Here is a 21,731-nt window from a genome sequence, read left to right as displayed (position 1 = left end):
TTCTTTTACCTACAGTACCTAAATGGGTCAGTAGCAGCATGATATTTACCCACTTGATGCACTTGCCCACCGTGCATCGTTTTCTCGGAGGCACCGTGTAGCGGTAAACAAACGTGCGAGGGCCCGCCATCGCTGCTTGCAGCTATATTTTTAGGGCCCGAGCACCGAGGAGCAGGCCAGAATGGCCTACACCGAAAGGTGCGAAGCCCTATTGTTTTTGCTCGGATTATTATTTTTATTATTATTATTATTATTTTTTTTTTTTTTTTTTTTTTTTACGTTTCGGGGCAATTTGGGGGCCTTAACATACTCAAAAACTCTTGAAATTTTGCACAGACATCAGAGTCGTCGGCCATCAGGTCCGGGCAAAGGCCGGACCACGGGCGTGGCAAGGGAGCTCTGTAGCGCCCCCTGTAATTCAAAAACAAACATTGGGGCACAGATCGGGCAAAAATGTACGCACATGTACGAGAGTTGGTACACATATAGATCTCATCGACCCGAACAACTTTCGCCCTTAAACCTATTAGCTCCGGCCAACAGGAAGTCGACCATCTTTGATTGTTTTAAAAACGCATGTGATGAACTTTTAAATACTCCTCCTAGGGGATTTATGCGATTGGGGATTTTTGATATCTCGAACGGTTCTGCCATGGCGAAGCGACAAAGTCATGGCGAAATCAGAGAAACAGGAAGTGTCTAATATCAAAGGCAAAAAATGTCTTATTGTAATGATACGCAGGACGTTTGTTCGTCTGAAGATTCCGAACGCATCGATGTGCCTATTGTGAGTCTCGGGTATAGCGCCACCACCAGGCGCCAGTAAGTGTGTCAGTCACAAAGGTGGATTTTTTTGACAGTTCCATCCAATGTTCTTTTAAATACTCCTTCTAGGATTTTCATGCGATTGACACCAAAAGTGGTCAACATGATGCCGAGGCATAGTAGATGATAAATTGCGAAGGGATTTTTGATATCTCCAACGCTGTTCCCATGGCAACGCGTAAAATTTTACTTTAATTTCAGGCATGTTTAAGGCTCTACACTGTAAAAAATTTCTGTAAATTTACATGGAAATTCAACAGCAAAATGCTGTTTTCATGTAATAACAGTAAGTTGCTGTTTTTTACAGTGCATTGTGGGTAGACTTTCTCACTTCAGGTCGGTTGTCGAGCAACAACAGAATGTCACTGTTATTTAACAGTATTATAGCATATTTTTCGTTGTGCACGCCATTTTGGATTGTCTGCATGAGGTAGGTCTGCAACTTTATCGATGCTTGTGCTATTTTAAAATTACATATTACTTTTAAATATTGCATTTTATTCAGTAAAGCTTTTAAAAAAATAAATCAGATTCCATTTCCTATTTTAATCAGGCAAAGCAGGTATTCTACCATCACATCAGTTACACTCACATACGATCACAGGTAAGAATTCACCAAAGTTTTATCCAAACTGTTTATTTTACTAAAATCTGTGTAAAAGATGAATGAGGAAGGATCAAAATCAATTATGGGTTTTGTGTCTTTACATTTTTAATGTGTGCATTCTGTCTATGCAAGTGAAAGATACACTTGTGTTATCTGCAAATTCGCCTGTTTTTTGTATTATCTTAAAATCCTTTTAAAATCCTTTGGTACCAAGTATATCTACAAATAAAACTAAAATGATCTGATATTTGGAAATTCATTACATGCTGGTTAGCTGGTTGAAACATCCTGTTGTATGTGGCACGCTTTTATTGGTGGTAAGACACATTAAGTTTATAAAATGGACATATCCTGGCTTCATTGTATACAGTAAGTTAAGGTAGGTGGGGTATATGAATTCGTAGTCTGATTACACAAAAATTAAACAAAGGCACCCTAATTCATAAGACTTGAGCAGTCAAAATGGTTCTTGGTGAAAAACTGTAACTCATTTCATTCACTGTGCATCTAGAAGTCTTTGTTGCAAACATGATTTTAAACTTGTTAAGTCATTATGCATCAAGTACAAGAAAGTGCAGTCAAACTTGAATTTATGATTATGGTTAGAAACTGATGTACATTAAAAAGTGTTACAGTTTTGTATGTTGCAAAACCAATTGAATCGCATCAAAAGATTACTACTTGACTTATCTGAATTACTTTTATCCTCCATGTAGGTATATTTTGGTGCTTTGGTGCTATTTTGGTCCCTATTCCCTTTTCGTGCATTGTATAGACCAACAAATATTACAGATTAAGGTGAGTAAAAGGTGAGAGAGTATCATTTTTTATAACCATTCTTGTGTGAGTAAAATGTCTTTGTTGCCTCTGTAAAATATGAAGTCTTTTTGCAGATGTTAATTATCATAAATTGTTATCTTTGCTAATAGATGTGTGCCACTCCTGCTGACTTTGAGAAGACTTGTGACACCTCGTTTGATCCTGTTTGGTAAATATATGAAATTTGACATTTTTTACTAAACAAGGCCCACACTCCAGGCTGACACAACCTTTTACTATCTTTCTTTCTTATTCTTTATGCCATTCCAGCATCTTTGGCTATATTCATGGTGAGAACTGGTTAATCCATACACAAGTTTTTAGTCACACAAGTCAATCCAGACACTGGTTGGGGTAGAGACAATTTGGCATCTATGGGTACCCAGAGTAAACCCACGCTGACACAGGGAGAACATGCAAACTCCACAAAAAAAGGCCACCTGACCTAGCCGGGGCTCGAACCGGGAACCTTTTTGCTGTGCCTTTTACTATCAGGAGAACATCAAGCTTTATGTGCCTCATTCTGGAGGACACTGTATTTGAGAACACTGAAACTGAGAACACTTTTAATATCAGACTTTACACGGACACTAAATGAATTTGTGATTTTCAGTTTACCTTTAGAAACATTAGTGGCCCTCAATTACTATACATTTAATTGTACCATGACAATGGTCTCTGAAAATAACATACTGTTAGGTTGAAGGACATGGCACTTTGTGTCTTTGCCAGTGCTTGCATATTCTTCTCACTGCCTTTTCTACACTTAGCTCTCTAAATATTAATGATTATACATTAATCTATAGATTCCTTTAGTCCAGGTGATTATCAAGGACAATGGATTAAACAGTGAATGATCAGCCTGAAAGACAAAAGGGTGTTCAGCCAACGTGTCTCACTGGACTTGCTGCATTGTTTTCTTTGTATTACATCTTCATCTTGCAAAAAGTGAAAGCAGCATCCACACTGGAAGTCCTTCAAAGGTAATAAGTTATTTTAAAAAAAAAAATTAAAAGGAATGGTTCCACATAAAATAATGATTTCATTAACGTAACTTAATTTTAACTTGTGACTGTCTTTAAAGGTTGAATTTGTAACTTTTGAGGAGGCAATTTTGGTAAGGCTTCACAATAAGGTCTCATTTGTTAAACGGGATAGTTCACCCAAAACTGAAAATAATTTCCTCATTTACCCTCATGTGGTTCTAAGCATGTGAGTTTATTTATTTTGTTGAACGCAAACTGAGATATTTTGATAAATGATGGTAACCAGTCCACGGGCAGTGCCAACCTTGTGCTTACCATCATTTATCAAAATATCGTCTTTGGTATTTAACAGAATAAAGAAACTCATACAGGTTTAGAACAAAATGAGAGTAAATAATGAAATAATTTTCATTTTTGGTTAAACTATCACTTTAACATTAGTCAATGTATTAGCTAACATGAACTAACAATAAGCAGTACACAGAAGTATTTAGTAATTTTTGTTAATAATAGTTTATAAAAAGTAATTTGTTGTGTTCGTTAGTTCACAGTTCATTAATGTGAACAATTCCAACTTTTAATAATGTCTTAGTAAGTGTTAAATTAACTCAAAAGGGCTGTGTAAGTATTGTTTATGTTAATTCATGTTCACTAAAATAGTTAACTTATGTTAACTAATGACACATTTTTGTAAAGTTTTACTGATTAGCTAAGTCAGAGTTTTAAATCATTGTTCACTAAAAATATTCTCTTTTTATTTTCCAGATGCTTCATTAAAATCAAACCGGGAAACAAGGGTGCAAAGGGAAAAGTGACCTCTAAAACAGGAAAACTGCAAAAGAAGACCATCAACAGTCAGTCTCAAAATATCAAATCTTTTAAAAAAGACTTTTGGACTTTGAGTGGTACTTCATTTAAAATGTAGCTGACACTTCCCACCAATACAGTTTTTTTTTAAATATGGTGGGCTGCAGTGATGGCAGGTGACTTCTCCGAGGAGGCACGAATACAAAGCTACCCAAAACATTGTCATGTGTGTGGCTCGTCACTTCAAAGTGTGTGTTTGGCGCGTCATGTGAACCTGTGCATGGCGTGTCATGTCAGAATGCGTGCCTGCTCCAGACACTTTGAAGGGGATTATAATAAAAGAGATGCTCGCTTTTGCCATACTAGCTTGTCTAATCTCATGTGTAATCAGAGTTTAGTGTTAAATGAGTGTCTTGCGGGTATCATGTGAATGTCTCTTTTATTCTTTATCATATTCGGGGCGTTTGCGGGAGGCACGTATTTTGACATGATGTGCAATGCATATAGATTCACGAATCACATTACACCCCAAACACATATTTTGCATCCTGGCCACCACTGGTGGGTGGTGTTTTTTTTATACTGGTTTGTATATTATAGACCATGTTTTCATATTTAAAATTGGGCTGGTGTCTGTTAAAGAATAAGCAAATTAATGTTTTATTGAATCCTTTTAAAAATGTGCTGTTTTTACAGTTGTGAAACTTTTGTGCTTTTTTTGAAATCTAAATTTTAAACTACATTTGTATTTTAAGTAAAGATAAGGCATCTCAATATTGTTCTTTGTTTGTTTGATTTTTTTGTATTTTAGTATGTTATTGGTGCGTTTTTGTTGCACCACAGTTTATGCACTGAATATTAAAATATATCTGCTTGTATTTCTGCCTGTTTTATGGCATAACAAACATAGCATAACAGTCAATCCGGTGTTGAATAGAATAAAGAATAAAAAATTCATAACCTGGCCTTTTTTGTTCTATGTTATCCACTTTGACAAATATAAAATGCAGGGTATAATAGCATTTAAATTAAAAAATAATGGAGTTGTGACTAATATGTACTGTAAATTAACAGGTATATAATGCTTAATAACAGTTTTATGCTGTAGATAACAAAAACAGTATCATGCTATTAAATAACAGCTGTATTCTGTAGGTGACACAAACAGTACCATGCTGTTAAAATAACAGTTGACTGCTGTAGGTAACAAAACAGTATCATGCTGTTTTTTCTAATAACAGTATCACGCTGTAAATTAACAGTGCAATGCTGGCAACCACAGCTTCCAGCATAATACCGTTTTTTTACAGGGAAATTTTTTACAGTGTTGGCGTGCTTAGATTAACCTAAAACTTGGCACACACATCAGAGTTGTCGACTGTTAAGTGTGCACAAAAAGGTCAGACATAGGCGTGTCTCTTAAGTGGCTCACCAGCGCCCCCGTTTGTCTAAAATGTAGGGTTTCTTTTACCTACAGTCCCCAAATGGGTCAATAACAACATGAAATAGCCCACTGATATTTACCCACTTAATGCACTTGCTCACCGTGCATCGTTTTCTCGGAGGCATCGTATAGCGGTAAAATAACGTGCGAGGGCCCGCCATCGCTGCTTGCAGCTATATTTAGGGCCCGAGCACCGAGGAGCAGGCCAGAATGGCCTGCACCGAAAGGTGCGAAGCCCTATTGTTTTTGCTCTGATTATTATTTTTATTAGGGCCCGAGCACCGAGGAGCAGGCCAGAATGGCCTGCACCGAAAGGTGCGAATCCCTATTGTTTTTGCTCAGATTTATTGTTTTTTTGTTGTTGTTTTTTTTTTACGTTTCGGGACAATTTAGGGGCCTTAACATACTCCAAAACTCTTGAAATTTGGCACAGACGTCCGAGTCGTCGGCCATCAGGTCCGGGCAAAGGCTGGACCACGGGCGTGGCAAGGGAGCTCTGTAGCGCCCCCTGTAATGCAAAAACAAACATTGGGGCACAGATCGGGCAAAAATATATGCACATGTACGAGAGTTGGTACGCATATAGATCTCATCGACCTGAACAACTTTCGCCCTCTAACATTTAAGCTCCGCCCAACAGGAAGTCGGCTATTTTGGATTGTTTAAAAAATGCATGCATTGAACTTTTAAATACTCCTTCTAGGGGATTCATGGGATTGACACCAAACGTGGTGATCATGATGCCAAGACATTGGACTTGCTAAATTGCGAAGGGATTTTTGATATCTCTAACGGTTCTGTCATGGCGAGGCGACAAATTCATGGCGAAATCAGAGAAACAGGAAGTGTCTAATATCTAAGGCAAAAAATGTTTCATTGTGATGACACGCGGGGTGTTTGTTCATCTGAAGATTCCGATCGCATCGATGTGCCTATTGTGACTCCCGGGTATAGCGCCACCACCAGGCGCCAGGAAGTGTGTCAGTCACAAAGGTGGATTTTTTTTAATACTTTCTTTTAAATACTCCTTCTAGAAAAATCATGCAATTGACACCAAAAGTGGTCAACATGATGCCGAGGCATAGTAGATGATAAATTGCGAAGGGATTTTTGATATCTTGAACGCTGTTCCCATGGAAACGTGTCAAACTTTACTTTCATTTTAAAGGCATATTTAAGCCTTACCATTGCATGCAGTGAACTTTTAAATACTCCTTCTAGAATATTCATGCGATTGACTCCAGAAGTTGTCAACATGATGCCGAGACATAGTAGATGATAAATTGCGAAGGGATTTTTGATATCTTGAACGCTGTTCCCATGGAAACGTGTCAAACTTTACTTTCATTTTAAAGGCATATTTAAGCCTTACCATTGCATGCAGTGAACTTTTAAATACTCCTTCTAGAATATTCATGCGATTGACTCCAGAAGTTGTCAACATGATGCCGAGACATTGTAGATGCTAAATTGCGAAGGAATTTTTGACATCTCGAACGCTGTTTCCATGGCAGCGCGTCAAACTTTACATTTATTTAAGGCTTTTTTAAGGCTCTTGTCGTGCTTCGATTAACTTTAAATTTGTCACACACATGAGAGTTGTCGGCTGTTAAGTGTTGACAAAAAGGTCAGATAAAGGCGTGTCTATTTAGTGGCTGACTAGCCCCCCAGTTTGTCTAAAATGTAGGGCTTCTTTTACCTACAGTACATAAATGGATCAGTAGCAACATGAAATAGTCCACTGATATTTACCCACTTGATGCACATGCCCACCGTGCATCGTTTTCTCGGAGGCACCGTGTAGCGGTAAAAAACGTGCGAGGGCCCGCCATGGCTGCTTGCAGCTATATTTAGGGCCCGAGCACCGAGGAGCAGGCCAGAATGGCCTGCACCGTAGGTGCGAAGCCCTATTGTTTTTGCTCGGATTTATTATTTTTTTTTTTTTTTTTTTTTTTTTTTTTTACGTTTCGGGGCAATTTGGGGGCCTTAACATACTCAAAAACTCTTGAAAATTGGCAGAAACGTCAGAGTCGTCGGCCATTAGGACCCGGCAAAGGCTGGAACTCGGGCGTGGCAAGGGAGCTCTGTAGCGCCCCCTGTAATGTAAAAACAAACATTGGGGCACAGATCGTGCAAAAATGTACGCACATGTACGAGAGTTGGTACGCATATAGATCTCATCGACTTGAACAACTTTCGCCCTCTAACATTTAAGCTCCGCCCAACAGGAAGTCAGCTATTTTGGATTGTTTAAAAAATGCATGTGTTGAACTTTTGAATACTCCTCCTAGAGGATGCATGCGATTGACACCAAAAGTGGTGAACATGATGTCGAGACATTGGACTTGCTAAATTGCGAAGGGATTTTTGATATCTCGAACGGTTCTGCCGTGGCGAGCCGACAAAGTTGTGGCGAAATCAGAGAAACAGGAAGTGTCTAATATCTAAGGCAAAACATTTCTTATTGTAATGACACGCGGGGTGTTTGTTCGTCTGAAGATTCCGATCGCATCGATGTGCCTATTGTGACTCCCGGGTATAGCGCCACCAGCAGGCGCCAGGAAGTGTGTCAGTCACATAGCTGTTTTTTTTTTAAAGTTCCATGCAATGTTCTTTTAAATACTCCTTCTAGGATTTTCATGCGATTGACACCAAAAGTGGTCACCATAATGCCGAGACATTGTAGATGATAAATTGCAAAGAGGAATTTTGATATCTCAAACGCTATTCCCATGGCAACGCGTCAAACTTTACTTTCATTTTAAAGGCATATTTAAGCCTTTCAGTTTTATACAGTTAACTTTTAAATACTCCTTCTAGGATTTTCATGCGATTTACACGAGAAGTGGTCAACATGACGCCGAGACATTGTAGATGATAAATTGCGAAGGGATTTTTGATAACTAAAACGCTGTTCAAATGGCACCCTGTCAATCTTTACTTTCCTTTTAAAGGCATATTTAAGCCTTTCAGTTGCATACAGTTAACTTTTAAATACTCCTTCTAGGATTTTCATGCGATTGACATGAGAAGTGGTCAACATGATGCCGAGACATTGTAGATGATAAATTGCGAAGGGATTTTTAATATCTCAAACGCTGTTCCCATGGCAATGCATCAAACTTTACTTTCATTTTTACACATATTTAAGGCTGACAGTTACATGCTGTGAACCTTTAAATACTCCTCGTATGGGATTCATGCGATTGACACCAGAAGTTGTCAACATGATGCCGAGACATTGTAGATGATAAATTGCGAAGGAATTTTAGACATCTCGAACGCTGTTCCCATGGCAACGCGTCAAACTTTACTTTAATTTCAGGCATGTTTAAGGCTCTTGGCGTGCTTAGTTGAACTTTAAATTTGGCACACACATCCAGAGATGTATAAAGTACTAGGGACCCAGACTTGAGTAAAAGTACAAGTGCTCTATCAAAAAAGTGAGCACACCACTTAAGTGGAAGTACTGAAGTATTAAACATGTTTTGTACTTAAGTATTGCAAGTAGTTTATTTTAAAATATACTACTCAAGTACTGAAAGTAAAAGTACAAGTATTGTGTAATGTAGTTATTAAAGAAAACAGTCAAAAGTTTGAATATAATATTGTTTATATTATTTCAAATGTTTAAGCTAAAGGACACTCACAATTGCTTTGGCTGTAGCAGGAGTACAAGGACAGGAATGTTCAGATTAATTTAACTAATATGGCAATAGAAAATTCAGAATTAATAAAATATTAGTCGATGTAATGGTAATAGGTAAAGGTAAAAGGTGTTTCAATGTATTTAGGTTTCCTTCTTTCGCGCACACTCGCCCTTTTTCGCGAATTCTCTCTCTCTATCGGTCTCTCTCGTGCACTTTGGTTCTCTCTTCACTTCACATTTGTCCACAACCGCGGCTCATATTTGTGAGTGAGAGGGAGGGAGGGGTCCGCTCTTCACTATCTCCTATTGGTTTAGACCACAATCTGTGTGTGTTTCTAATGTGTATCACCGCTCCGGCAGTGATAATGTAGGTTTGGAATGATTCGTAACATTTGAGTGTAACGAGTAACTATGCAGCACATAAAAAATGTATTGGAGTAAAAGTATTAAACTCATCGAAAATATGTACTGAAGTAAAAGTGGAAGTAGGAGAAAAAAATAATACTTCAGTAGAGTACAGATACTGCCTTTTAGTACTTAAGTACAGTAGTGAAGTAGTTCTACTTCGTTACTATACATCTCTGCACACATCAGAGTTTTCGGCTGTTAAGTGTTGACAAAAAGGTCAGACATAGGCGTGTCTCTTAAGTGGCTCACTTGTGCACCTGTTTGTCTAAAATGTGGGGTTTCTTTTACCTACAGTCCCCAAATGGCTCAGAAACAACATTAAATAGCCCACTGATATTTTACCCACTTGATGCCCTTGCCCACCGTGCATCGTTTTCTCGGACGCACCGTGTAGCGGTAAAAAAACGTGCGAGGGCCCGCCATTGCTGCTTGCAGCTATATTTAGGGCCCGAGCACCGAGGAGCAGGCCAGAATGGCCTGCACCGAAAGGTGCGAAGCCCTATTGTTTTTGCTCGAATTTATTATTATTTTTTTTTTTATTTTTTTCAACACTTGTGCTAATTTGGGAGCCTTAACATACTCGAAAAGTCTTGAAATTTGGCACACACGTCAGAGTCGCGTGCCACTAGGCTCATGCAAAGGCTGGAATACGGGCGTGGCAAGGGAGCTCTGTAGCGCCCCCTGTAATTCAAAAACAAACATTGGGGCACAGATCGGGCAAAAATGTACGCACATGTATGAGAGTTGGTACACATATAGATCTCATCGACCCGAACAACTTTCGCCCTCTAACATTTAAGCTCCGCCCAACAGGAAGTCGGCTATTTCGGATTGTTTAAAAAATGCATGCGGTGAACTTTTGAATACTCCTTCTAGGGGATTCATGGGATTGACACCAAACGTGGTGATCATGATGTCGAGACATTGTACTTGCTAAATTGCGAAGGGATTTTTGATATCTCGAACGGTTCTGCCATGGCGAAGCGGCAAAGTCATGGCGAAATCAGAGAAACAGGAAGTGTCTAATATCTAAGGCAAAAAATGTCTTATTGTGATGACACGCGGGGCGTTTGTTCGTCTGAAGATTCCGATCGCATCGATGTGCCTATTGTGAGTCTCGGGTATAGCGCCACCACCAGGCGCCAGGAAGTGTGTCAGTCACAAAGGTGGATTTTTTTGACAGTTCCATCCGATGTTCTTTTAAATACTCCTTCTAGGATATTCATTCGATTGACACCAAAAGTGGTCAACATGATGCTGAGACATTGTAGATGATAAATTGCGAAGGGATTTTTGATATCTCGAATGCTGTTCCCATGGCAACGTGTCAAACTTTACTTTCATTTTAAAGGCATATTGAAGCCTTTCAGTTCCATGCAGTGAACTTTTAAATACTCCTTCTAGAATATTCATTCGATTGACACCAGAAGTGGTCAACATGATGCTGAGACATTGGAGATGCTAAATTGCGAAGGAATTTTTGACATCTCGAACGCTGTTCCCATGGCAACGCGTCAAACTTTACTTTTATTTAAGGCTTTTTTAAGGCTCTTGGCGTGTTTGGATTAACTTTAAATTTGGCACACACATCAGAGTTGTTGGCAGTTAAGTGTTGACAAAAAGGTCAGATAAAGGCGTGTCTATTTAGTGGCTGACTAGCCAGCCCCCCCCCCCCGTTTGTCTAAAATGTGGGGTTTCTTTTACCTACAGTCCCCAAATGGGTCAGTAACAACATTAAATAGCCCACTGATATTTACCCACTTGATGCCCTTGCCCACCGTGCATCGTTTTCTCGGACGCACCGTGTAGCGGAAAAATAACGTGCGAGGGCCCGCCATCGCTGCTTGCAGCTATATTTTTTATTTTTTTTATATTTTTTTCAACACTTTTGGGCATTTTGGGGGCCTTAACATACTCGAAAACTCTTGAAATTTGGCACAGACATCAGAGTCGTCCGTGATCGCCGAAAGCCAAAGGCCGGAACACGGGCGTGGCACGGGGGCTCTGTAGCGCCCCCTGTAATGCAAAAACAAACAGGAGTGCGCAGATCGTGCAAATATGTACGCACATGTACGAGAGTTGGTACGCATATAGATCTCATCGACCCGAACAACTTTCGCCCTCTAACATTTAAGCTCCGCCCAACAGGAAGTCAGCTATTTTGGATTGTTTAAAAAATGCATGCGTTGAACTTTTGAATACTCCTCCTAGAGGATGCATGCAATTGACACCAAAAGTGGTGAACATGATGTCGAGACATTGGACTTGCTAAATTGCGAAGAGATTTTTGATATCTCGAACGGTTCTGCCATGGCGAGGCGACAAAGTTGTGGCGAAATCAGAGAAACAGGAAGTGTCTAATATCTAAGGCAAAAAATGTCTTATTCTAATGACACGCGGGGTGTTTGTTCGTCTGAAGATTCCGATCGCATCGATGTGCCTATTGTGACTCCCGGGTATAGCGCCACCAGCAGGCGCCAGGAAGTGTGTCAGTCACAAAGCTGGATTTTTTTGAAAGTTCCATGCAATGTTCTTTTAAATACTCCTCCTAGGATTTTCATGCGATTGACACCAAAAGTGGTCACCATGATGCCGAGACATTGTAGATGATAAATTGCGAAGGGATTTTTGATATCTCAAACGCTGTTCCCATGGCAACGCATCAAACTTTGCTTTCATTTTAAAGGCATATTTAAGCCTTTCAGTTGCATACAGTTAACTTTTAAATACTCCTTCTAGGATTTTCATGCGATTGACACGAGAAGTGGTCAAGATGATGCCGAGACATTGTAGATGATAAATTGCGAAGGGATTTTTGATATCTCGAACGCTGTTCCCATGGCAATGCATCAAACTTTACTTTCATTTTTACACATATTTAAGGCTGACAGTTACATGCTGTGAACCTTTAAATACTCCTCGTATGGGATTCATGCGATTGACACCAGAAGTGGTCAACATGATGCCGAGACATTGTAGATGATAAATTGCGAAGGAATTTTTGACATCTCGAACGCTGTTCCCATGGCAATGCGTCAAACTTTACTTTAATTTCAGGCATGTTTAAGGCTCTTGGCGTGCTTAGTTGAACTTTAAATTTGGCACACACATCAGAGTTTTCGGCTGTTAAGTGTTGACAAGAAGGTCAGACATAGGCGTGTCTCTTAAGTGGCTCACTAGTGCCCCTGTTTGTCTAAAATGTGGGGTTTCTTTTACCTACAGTCCCCAAATGGCTCAGAAACAACATTAAATAGCCCGCTGATATTTTACCCACTTGATGCCCTTGCCCACCGTGCATCGTTTTCTCGGACGCACCGTGTAGCGGTAAAAAAATGTGCGAGGGCCCGCCATTGCTGCTTGCAGCTATATTTAGGGCCCGAGCACCGAGGAGCAGGCCAGAATGGCCTGCACCGAAAGGTGCGAAGCCCTATTGTTTTTGCTCGGATTATTATTAGGGCCCGAGCACCGAGGAGCAGGCCAGAATGGCCTGCACCAAAAGGTGCGAAGCCCTATTGTTTTTGCTCAGATTTATTCTTTTTTTTTTTTTTTTTTTTTTTTTAGGGCCCGAGCACCGAGGCGCAGGCCAGAAGGGCCTGCACCGAAAGGTGCGAAGCCCTATTGTTTTTGCTCGAATTTATTAGGGCCCGAGCACCGAGGAGCAGGCCAGAATGGCCTGCACCGAAAGGTGCGAAGCCCTATTGTTTTTGCTCGGATTTATTCTTTTTTTTTTTTTTTTTTTTTTTTTATTATTTTTATTTTTTTAACACTTTTGGGCATTTTGGGTGCCTTAACATACTCGAAAACTCTTGAAATTTGGCACAGACGTCAGAGTCGTCCGTCATTGCGAACGGGCAAAGGCTGGAACACGGGCGTGGCACGGGGGCTCTGTAGCGCCCCCTGTAATGCAAAAACAAACAGGAGTGCGCAGATCGGGCAAACATGTACGCACATTTACGAAAGTTGGTACACATATAGATCTCATCGACCTGAACAACTTTCGCCCTCTAACATTTTAGCTCCGCCCAACAGGAAGTCGGCCATTTTGGATTGTTTAAAAAATGCATGCCGTGAACTTTTGAATACTCCTCCTAGGGGATTCATGCAAATGACACCAAACGTGGTGATCATGATGTCAAGACATTGGACTTGCTAAATTGCGAAGGGATTTTTGATATCTCGAACGGTGTTGCCATGGCGAAGCGGCAAAGTCATGGTGAAATCAGAGAAACAGGAAGTGTCTAATATCTAAGGCAAAAAATATCTTATTCTGATGACACATGGGGTGTTTGTTCGTCTGAAGATTCCGATCGCATCGATGCGCCTATTGTGACTCCTGGGTATAGCGCCACCACCAGGCGGCAGGAAGTGTGTCATTTACAAAGCTGGATTTTTTTGACAGTTCCAGGCAATGTTCTTTTAAGTACTCCTTCTAGAAAAATCATGCAATTGACACCAAAAGTGGTCAACATGATGCTGAGGCATAGTAGATGATAAATTGCGAAGGGATTTTTGATATCTCGAACGCTGTTCCCATGGCAACCTGTCAAACTTTACTTTCATTTTAAAGGCATATTTAAGCCTTACAGTTTCATGCAGTGAACTTTTAAATACTCCTTCTAGGATATTCATGCGATTGACACCAAACGTGGTCAACATGATGCTGAGACATTGTAGATGATAAATTGCGAAGGGATTTTTGATATCTCGAATGTTGTTCCTATGGCAACGCGACAAATTTTACTTTCATTTTAAAGGCTTATTTAAGCATTACAGTTGCATGCGATGTTTTTTTAAATACTCTTTCTAGGTAAATAATGTCATTGACACCAGAAGTGGTCAACATGATGCTGAGACATTGTAGATGCTAAATTGCGAAGGATTTTTGACATCTCGAACGCTGTTCCCATGGCAACACGTCAAACTTTACTTTTATTTCAGGCATATTTAAGGCTCTTGGCGTGCTTAGATTAAATTTAAATTTGGCACACACATCAGAGTTGTCGGCTGTTAAGTGTTGACAAAAAGTCAGATAAAGGTGTGTCTATTTAGTGTCTCACTAGCGCCCCCGTTTGTCTAAAATGTGGGGTTTCTTTTACCTACAGTACCTAAATGGATCAGTAGCAACATGAAATAGTCCACTGATATTTACCCACTTGATGCCCTTGCCCACCGTGCATCGTTTTTTCGGAGGCACCGTGTAGCGGTAAAAAAACGTGCGAGGGCCCGCCATCGCTGCTTGCAGCTATATTAATTATTTTATTTTTTTTATTTTTTTTTTTTCAACACTTGTGCTAATTTGGGAGCCTTAACATACTCGAAAAGTCTTGAAATTTGGCACACACGTCAGAGTCGCGTGCCACTAGGCTCATGCAAAGGCTGGAATACGGGCGTGGCAAGGGAGCTCTGTAGCGCCCCCTGTAATTCAAAAACAAACATTGGGGCACAGATCGGGCAAAAATGTACGCACATGTACGAGAGTTGGTACACATATAGATCTCATCGACCCGAACAACTTTCGCCCTCTAACATTTAAGCTCCGCCCAACAGGAAGTCGGCTATTTCGGATTGTTTAAAAAATGCATGCGGTGAACTTTTGAATACTCCTTCTAGGGGATTCATGGGATTGACACCAAACGTGGTGATCATGATGTCGAGACATTGTACTTGCTAAATTGCGAAGGGATTTTTGATATCTCGAACGGTTCTGCCATGGCGAAGCGACAAAGTCATGGCGAAATCAGAGAAACAGGAAGTGTCTAATATCTAAGGCAAAAAATGTCTTATTGTGATGACACGCGGGGTGTTTGTTCGTCTGAAGATTCCGATCGCATCGATGTGCCTATTGTGAGTCTCGGGTATAGCGCCACCACCAGGCGCCAGGAAGTGTGTCAGTCACAAAGGTGGATTTTTTTGACAGTTCCATGCAATGTTCTTTTAAATACTCCTTCTAGGATATTCATTCGATTGACACCAAAAGTAATCAACATGATGCCAAGACATAGTAGATGATAAATTGCGAAGGGATTTTTGATATTTTGAACGTTGTTCCCATGACAACGCGTCAAACTTTACTTTCATTTTAAAGGCATATTTAAGCCCTTCAGTTGCATGCATTGAACTTTTCAATACTCCTAGGATATTCATGCGATTGACACCAAACGTGGTCAACATGATGCTGAGACATTGGAGATGATAAAATGCGAAGGGATTTTTGACATCTCGAACGCTGTTGCCATGGCAACGCATCAAAGTTTACTATTATTTCAGGAATATTTAAGCCTCTTGGCATGCTTAGATTAACTTCAAATTTGGCACACACATCAGAGTTGTCAACTGTTAAGTGTTGACAAACAGGTCAGACATAGGTGTGCCTCTTAAGTCGCTCACTAGCGCCCCCGTTTGTCCAAAATGTGAGGTTTCTTTTACCTACAGTCCCCAATTGGGTCAGTAACAACATAAATAGTCCACCGATATTTACCCACTTGATGCACTTGCCCACCGTGCATCGTTTTCTCGGAGGCACCGTGTAGCGGTAAAAATACGTGCGAGGGCCCGCCATCGCTGCTTGCAGCTATATTTAGGGCCCGAGCACCGAGGAGCAGGCCAGAATGGCCTGCACCGTAGGTGCAAAGCCCTATTGTTTTTGCTCGGATTATTATTAGGGCCCGAGCACCGAGGAGCAGGCCAGAATGGCCTGCACCGAAAGGTGCGAAGCCCTATTGTTTTTGCTCGGATTATTATTAGGGCCCGAGCACCGAGGAGCAGGCCAGAATGGCCTGCACCGAAAGGTGCGAAGCCCTATTGTTTTTGCTCGAATTTATTATTTTTTTTATTTTTATTTTTTTTAACACTTTTGGCCATTTTGGGTGCCTTAACATACTCGAAAACTCTTGAAATTTGGCACAGACGTCAGGGTCGTCCGTCATTGCGAACTGGCAAAGGCTGGAACACGGGCGTGGCACGGGGGCTCTGTAGCGCCCCCTGTAATGCAAAAAAACCATTGGTGCACAGATCGGACAAACATGTACGCACATGTATGAAAGTTGGTACGCATATAGATCTCATCAACCCGAACAACTTTCGCCCTCTAACATTTAAGCTCCGCCCAACAGGAAGTCGGCCATTTTAGATTGTTTAAAAAATGCATGCGGTGAACTTTTAAATACTCCTCCTAGGGGATTCATGCAAATAACACCAAATGTGGTAATCATGATGTCAAGACATTGGACTTGCTTAATTGCGAAGGGATTTTTGATATCTCGAACGATGTTGCCATGGCGAGGCGACAAATTCATGGCGAAATCAGAGAAACAGAAAGTATCTAATATCTATGACAAAAAATTTCTTATAGTGATGACACGCGGGGTGTTTGTTCGTCTGAAGATTCCGATCGCATCGACGTGCCTATTGTGACTCCGGGGTATAGCGCCACCACCAGGCGCCAGGAAATGTGTCAGTCATGAACTTTTAAATACTTCTCTTAGGGAATTCATACGATTGACACCAAACGTGGTGAACATGATGCTGAGACATTGTAGATGATAAATTGCGAAAAGATTTTTGATATCTTGAACGGTGTTGCCATGGCGAGGCGACAAATTTATGGCGAATTCAGAGAAACAGGAAGTGTCTAATATCTAAGGTAAAAAATGTCTTATTGTGATGCCATGTGGGGGGTTTGTTCATCTGAATATTCTGATCACATCGATGTGCCTATTGTGAGTCTCGGGTATAGCGCCACCAACAGGCACCAGGAAGTGTGGCAGTCACAAAAGGTGGATTTTTTGACAGTTCCATGCGATGTTCTTTTAAATACTCCTCCTAGGATTTTCATGCGATTGACACTAAAAGTGGTCAACATGATGCTAAGACATTGTAGATGATAAATTGCGAAGGGATTTTTGATATCTTGAATGCTGCTCCCATGGCAACACGTCAAACTTTACTTTCATTTTCAGGCATATTTAAGCACTTGGCATGCACTTTGGGTGCCTTAACATGCTCGAAAACAACGGAAATTTGGCACAGACCTCAAAGTCGTCGGCCATTAGGACCGGGCAAATGCTGGAACACGGGCGTGGCAGTAGGGCTCTGTAGCGCCCCCTGTAATGCAAATAAAATATTGGTGCACAAATCGGGCAAACATGTACGCACATTTATGAGAGTTGGTCGTATATAGATCCCATCGACTCGAACAACTTTCACAATTAAACCTATTAGCTCCGCCCAACAGGAAGTCTGCTATTTTGGATTGTTTAAAAAATGCATGTGGTGAACTTTTAAATACTCCTCCTAGAGGATTCATGCAAATGACACCAAACGTGGTGATCATGATGTCGAGACATTGGACTTGCTAAATTGCGAAGGGATTTTTGATATCTCGAACGGTTCTGCCATGACGAGGCGACAAATTCATGGCGAAATCAGAGAAACATGAAGTGTCTAATATCTAAGGTAAAAAATGTCTTATTGTGATGCCATGTGGGGGGTTTGTTCATCTGAATATTCTGATCACATCGATGTGCCTATTGTGACTCTCGGGTATAGCACCACCACCAGGCGCCAGGAAGTGTGTCAGTCACAAAGGTGGATTTTTCTTACAGTTCCATGCAATGTTCTTTTAAATACTCCTTCTAGGATATACATGCGATTGACACCAAAAGTGGTCAACATGATGTTGAGACATTGTAGATGATAAATTGCGAACGGATTTTTGATATCCCGAACGCTGTTCCCATGGCAACGCATCAAACTTTACTTTCATTTTTACACATATTTAAGACTGACAGTTACATGTTGTGAACTTTTAAACACTCCTCCAATGGGATTCATGCGATTGACACCAGAAGTGGTTAACATGATGCTGAGACATTGTAGACGCTAAATTGCGAAGGAATTTTTGACATATCGAACGCTGTTCCCATGGCAACGCATCAACTTTACTTTTATTCCAGGCATATTAAAGGCTCTTGGCGTGCTTAGATTAACTTGAAATTTGGCAGACACATGAGAGTTGTCGGCTGTTACGTGTTGACAAAAAGGTCAGATAAAGGCGTGTCTATTTAGTGGCTCACTAGAGCCCACGTTTGTCTAAAATGTGGGGTTTCTTTTACCTACAGTACCTAAATGGGTCAGTAGCAACATGAAATAGTCCACTGATATTTACCCACTTGATGCACGTGTCCACTGTGCGTCGTTTTCTCGGAGGCACCGTGTAGCGTTAAAAAAACGTGCGAGGGCCCGCCATCGCTGCTTGCAGCTATATTTTTTATTATTTTTTTTTTTATTTTTTTTTTACGTTTCGGGGCAATTTGTGGGCCTTAACATACTCAAAAACTCTTGAAATTTTGCACAGACGTCAGAGTCGTCGGCCATCAGGTCCGGGCAAAGGCCGGACCACGGGCGTGGCAAGGGAGCTCTGTAGCGCCCCCTGTAATTCAAAAACAAACATTGGGGCACAGATCGGGCAAAAATGTACGCACATGTACGAGAGTTGGTACACATATAGATCTCATCGACCTGAACAACTTTTGCCCTCTAACATTTAAGCTCCGCCCAACAGGAAGTCAGCTATTTTGGATTGTTTAAAAAATGCATGCAGTGATCTTTTGAATACTCCTTCTAGGGGATTCATGGGATTGACACCAAACGTGGTGATCATGATGTCGAGACATTGTACTTGCTAAATTGCGAAGGGATTTTTGATATCTCGAACGGTTCTGCCATGGCGAAGCGACAAAGTCATGGCGAAATCAGAGAAACAGGAAGTGTGTAATATCTAAGGCAAAAAATGTCTTATTGTGATGACATGCGGGGTGTTTGTTCGTCTGAAGATTCTGATCGCATCGATGTGCCTATTGTGAGTCTCGGGTATAGCGCCACCACCAGGCACCAGGAAGTGAGTCAGTCACAAAGGTGGATTTTTTTGACAGTTGCATGCAATGTTCTTTTAAATACTCCTTTTAGGATATTCATGCGATTGACACCAAAAGTGGTCAACAGGATGCCGAGACATTGTAGATGATAAATTGCGAAGGGATTTTTGATATCTCGAACGCTGCTCCCATGGCAACACGTCAAACTTTACTTTCATTTTAAAGGCATATTTAAGCCTTTCAGTTGCATGCAGTTAACTTTTAAATACTCCTTCTAGGATTTTCATGCGATTGACACCAAAAGTGGTCAACATGATGCCGAGACATTGTAGATGATAAATTGCGAAGGGATTTTTGATATCTCGAACGCTGTTCCCATGGCAACGCGTCAAACTTTACTTTCATTTTAAAGGCATATTTAAGCCTTTCAGTTGCATGCAGTTAACTTTTAAATACTCCTTCTAGGATTTTCATGCGATTGACACCAAAAGTGGTCAACATGATGCCGAGACATTGTAGATGATAAATTGCGAAGGGATTTTTGATATCTCGAACGCTGTTCCCATGACAACGCCCATGAATACTTTTATTTCAGGCATATGTACGGGCTCTTGGCGTGCTTAGATTAACCTAAAAGTTGGCTCACACATCAGAGTTGTCGGCTATTAAGTGTGGACAAAAAGGTCAGATAAAGGCGTGTCTCTTAAGTGTCTCACTAGCGCCCCCATTTGTCTAAAATGTGGGGTTTCTTTTACCTACAGTCCCCAAATGGGTCAGTAACAACATAAAATAGTCCACCGATATTAACCCACTTGATGCACTTGCCCACCGTGCATCGTTTTCCTGGAGGCACCGTGTAGTGGTAAATAAACGTGCGAGGGCCCGCCATCGCTGCTTGCAGCTATATTTTTTATTATTATTATTATTTTTTTTTTTTACGTTTCGGGGCAATTTGGGGGCCTTAACATACTCAAAAACTCTTGAAATTTTGCACAGACGTCAGAGTCGTTGGCCATCAGGTTTGGGCAAAGGCTGGACCACGGGCGTGGCAAGGGAGCTCTGTAGCGCCCCCTGTAATGCAAAAACAAACATTGGGGCACAGATCGGGCAAAAATGTACGCACATGTACGAGAGTTGGTACGCATATAGATCTCATCGACCCGAACAACTTTCGCACTCTAACATTTAAGCTCCGCCCAACAGGAAGTCGGCTATTTTGGATTGTTTCAAAAATGCATGTGGTGAACTTTTAAATACTCCTCCTAGAGGATTCATGGGATTGACACCAAACGTGGTGATCATGATGTCGAGACATTGTACTTGCTAAATTGCGAAGGGATTTTTGATATCTCGAACGGTGCCGCCGTGGCGAGTCAACAAAGTTGTGGCAAAATCAGAGAAACAGGAAGTGTCTAATATCTAAGGCAAAAAAGTTCTTATTGTGATGCCAAGCGGGGTGTTTGTTCGCCTGAAGATTCCGATCGCATCGATGTGCTTATTGTGAGTCTCGGGTATAGCGCCACCACCAGGCGCCAGGAAGTGTGTCAGTCACAAAGGTGGATTTTTTTGACTGTTCCATCCGATGTTCTTTTAAATACTCCTTCTAGGATATTCATGCGATTGACACCAAAAGTGGTCAACATGATGCTAAGACATTGTAGATGATGAATTGCGAAGGGATTTTTGATATCTCAAACGCTGTTCCCATGGCAACGCGTCAAACTTTTTACTTTCATTTTAAAGGCTTATTTAAGCCTGACAGTTGCATGCAATGTTCTTTTAAATACTCCTTCTAGGGAAATAATGCGATTCACACCAGAAGTTGTCAACATGATGCTGAGACATTGTAGACGCTAAATTGCGATGGGATTTTTGATATCTCGAACGCTGTTCCCATGGCAACGCCCCAAACTTGACTTTTATTTCAGGCATATTTAGGGCTCTTGGCGTGCTTAGATTAACCTAAAAGTCGGCACACACATCAGAGTTGTCGGCTGTTAAGTGTGCACAAACAGGTCAGACATAGGCGTGTCTCTTAAGTGGCTCACTAGCGCCCCCGTTTGTCTAAAATATGGGGTTTCTTTTACCTACAGTCCCCAAATGGCTCAGTAGCAACATTAAATAGCCCACTGATATTTACCCACTTGATGCCCTTGCCCACCGTGCATCGTTTTCTCGGACGCACCGTGTAGCGGTAAAAAAACGTGCGAGGGCCCGCCATTGCTGCTTGCAGCTATATTTTTAGGGCCCGAGCACCGAGGAGCAGGCCAGAATGGCCTGCACCGAAAGGTGCGAAGCCCTATTGTTTTTG

General features: G+C 41.1%; 1 protein-coding gene and 1 long non-coding RNA gene across 3 annotated transcripts in view; one reads left to right on the top strand and one right to left on the bottom strand.

The window, feature by feature from the left end:
• The window catches only part of nsun3 (NOP2/Sun RNA methyltransferase 3), a 347,258-nt gene that overhangs the window by 267,821 nt on the left and 57,706 nt on the right, over window positions 1-21,731 (bottom strand). The window lies entirely within an intron of this gene.
• LOC141353348 (uncharacterized) lies at window positions 1,725-5,804 on the top strand. Its single transcript, XR_012360419.1, has 3 exons — window positions 1,725-2,230; window positions 2,362-3,234; window positions 4,003-5,804. It is a non-coding gene; the product is annotated as an uncharacterized lncRNA (long non-coding RNA).

The sequence above is a fragment of the Misgurnus anguillicaudatus genome, chromosome 3 (genome assembly GCF_027580225.2).
Source record: "Misgurnus anguillicaudatus chromosome 3, ASM2758022v2, whole genome shotgun sequence".
Taxonomy (NCBI): domain Eukaryota; kingdom Metazoa; phylum Chordata; class Actinopteri; order Cypriniformes; family Cobitidae; genus Misgurnus; species Misgurnus anguillicaudatus.
The sequence above is the reverse complement of the archived record's forward strand: the minus strand, read 5'-3'. Positions and strand labels throughout refer to the sequence as shown.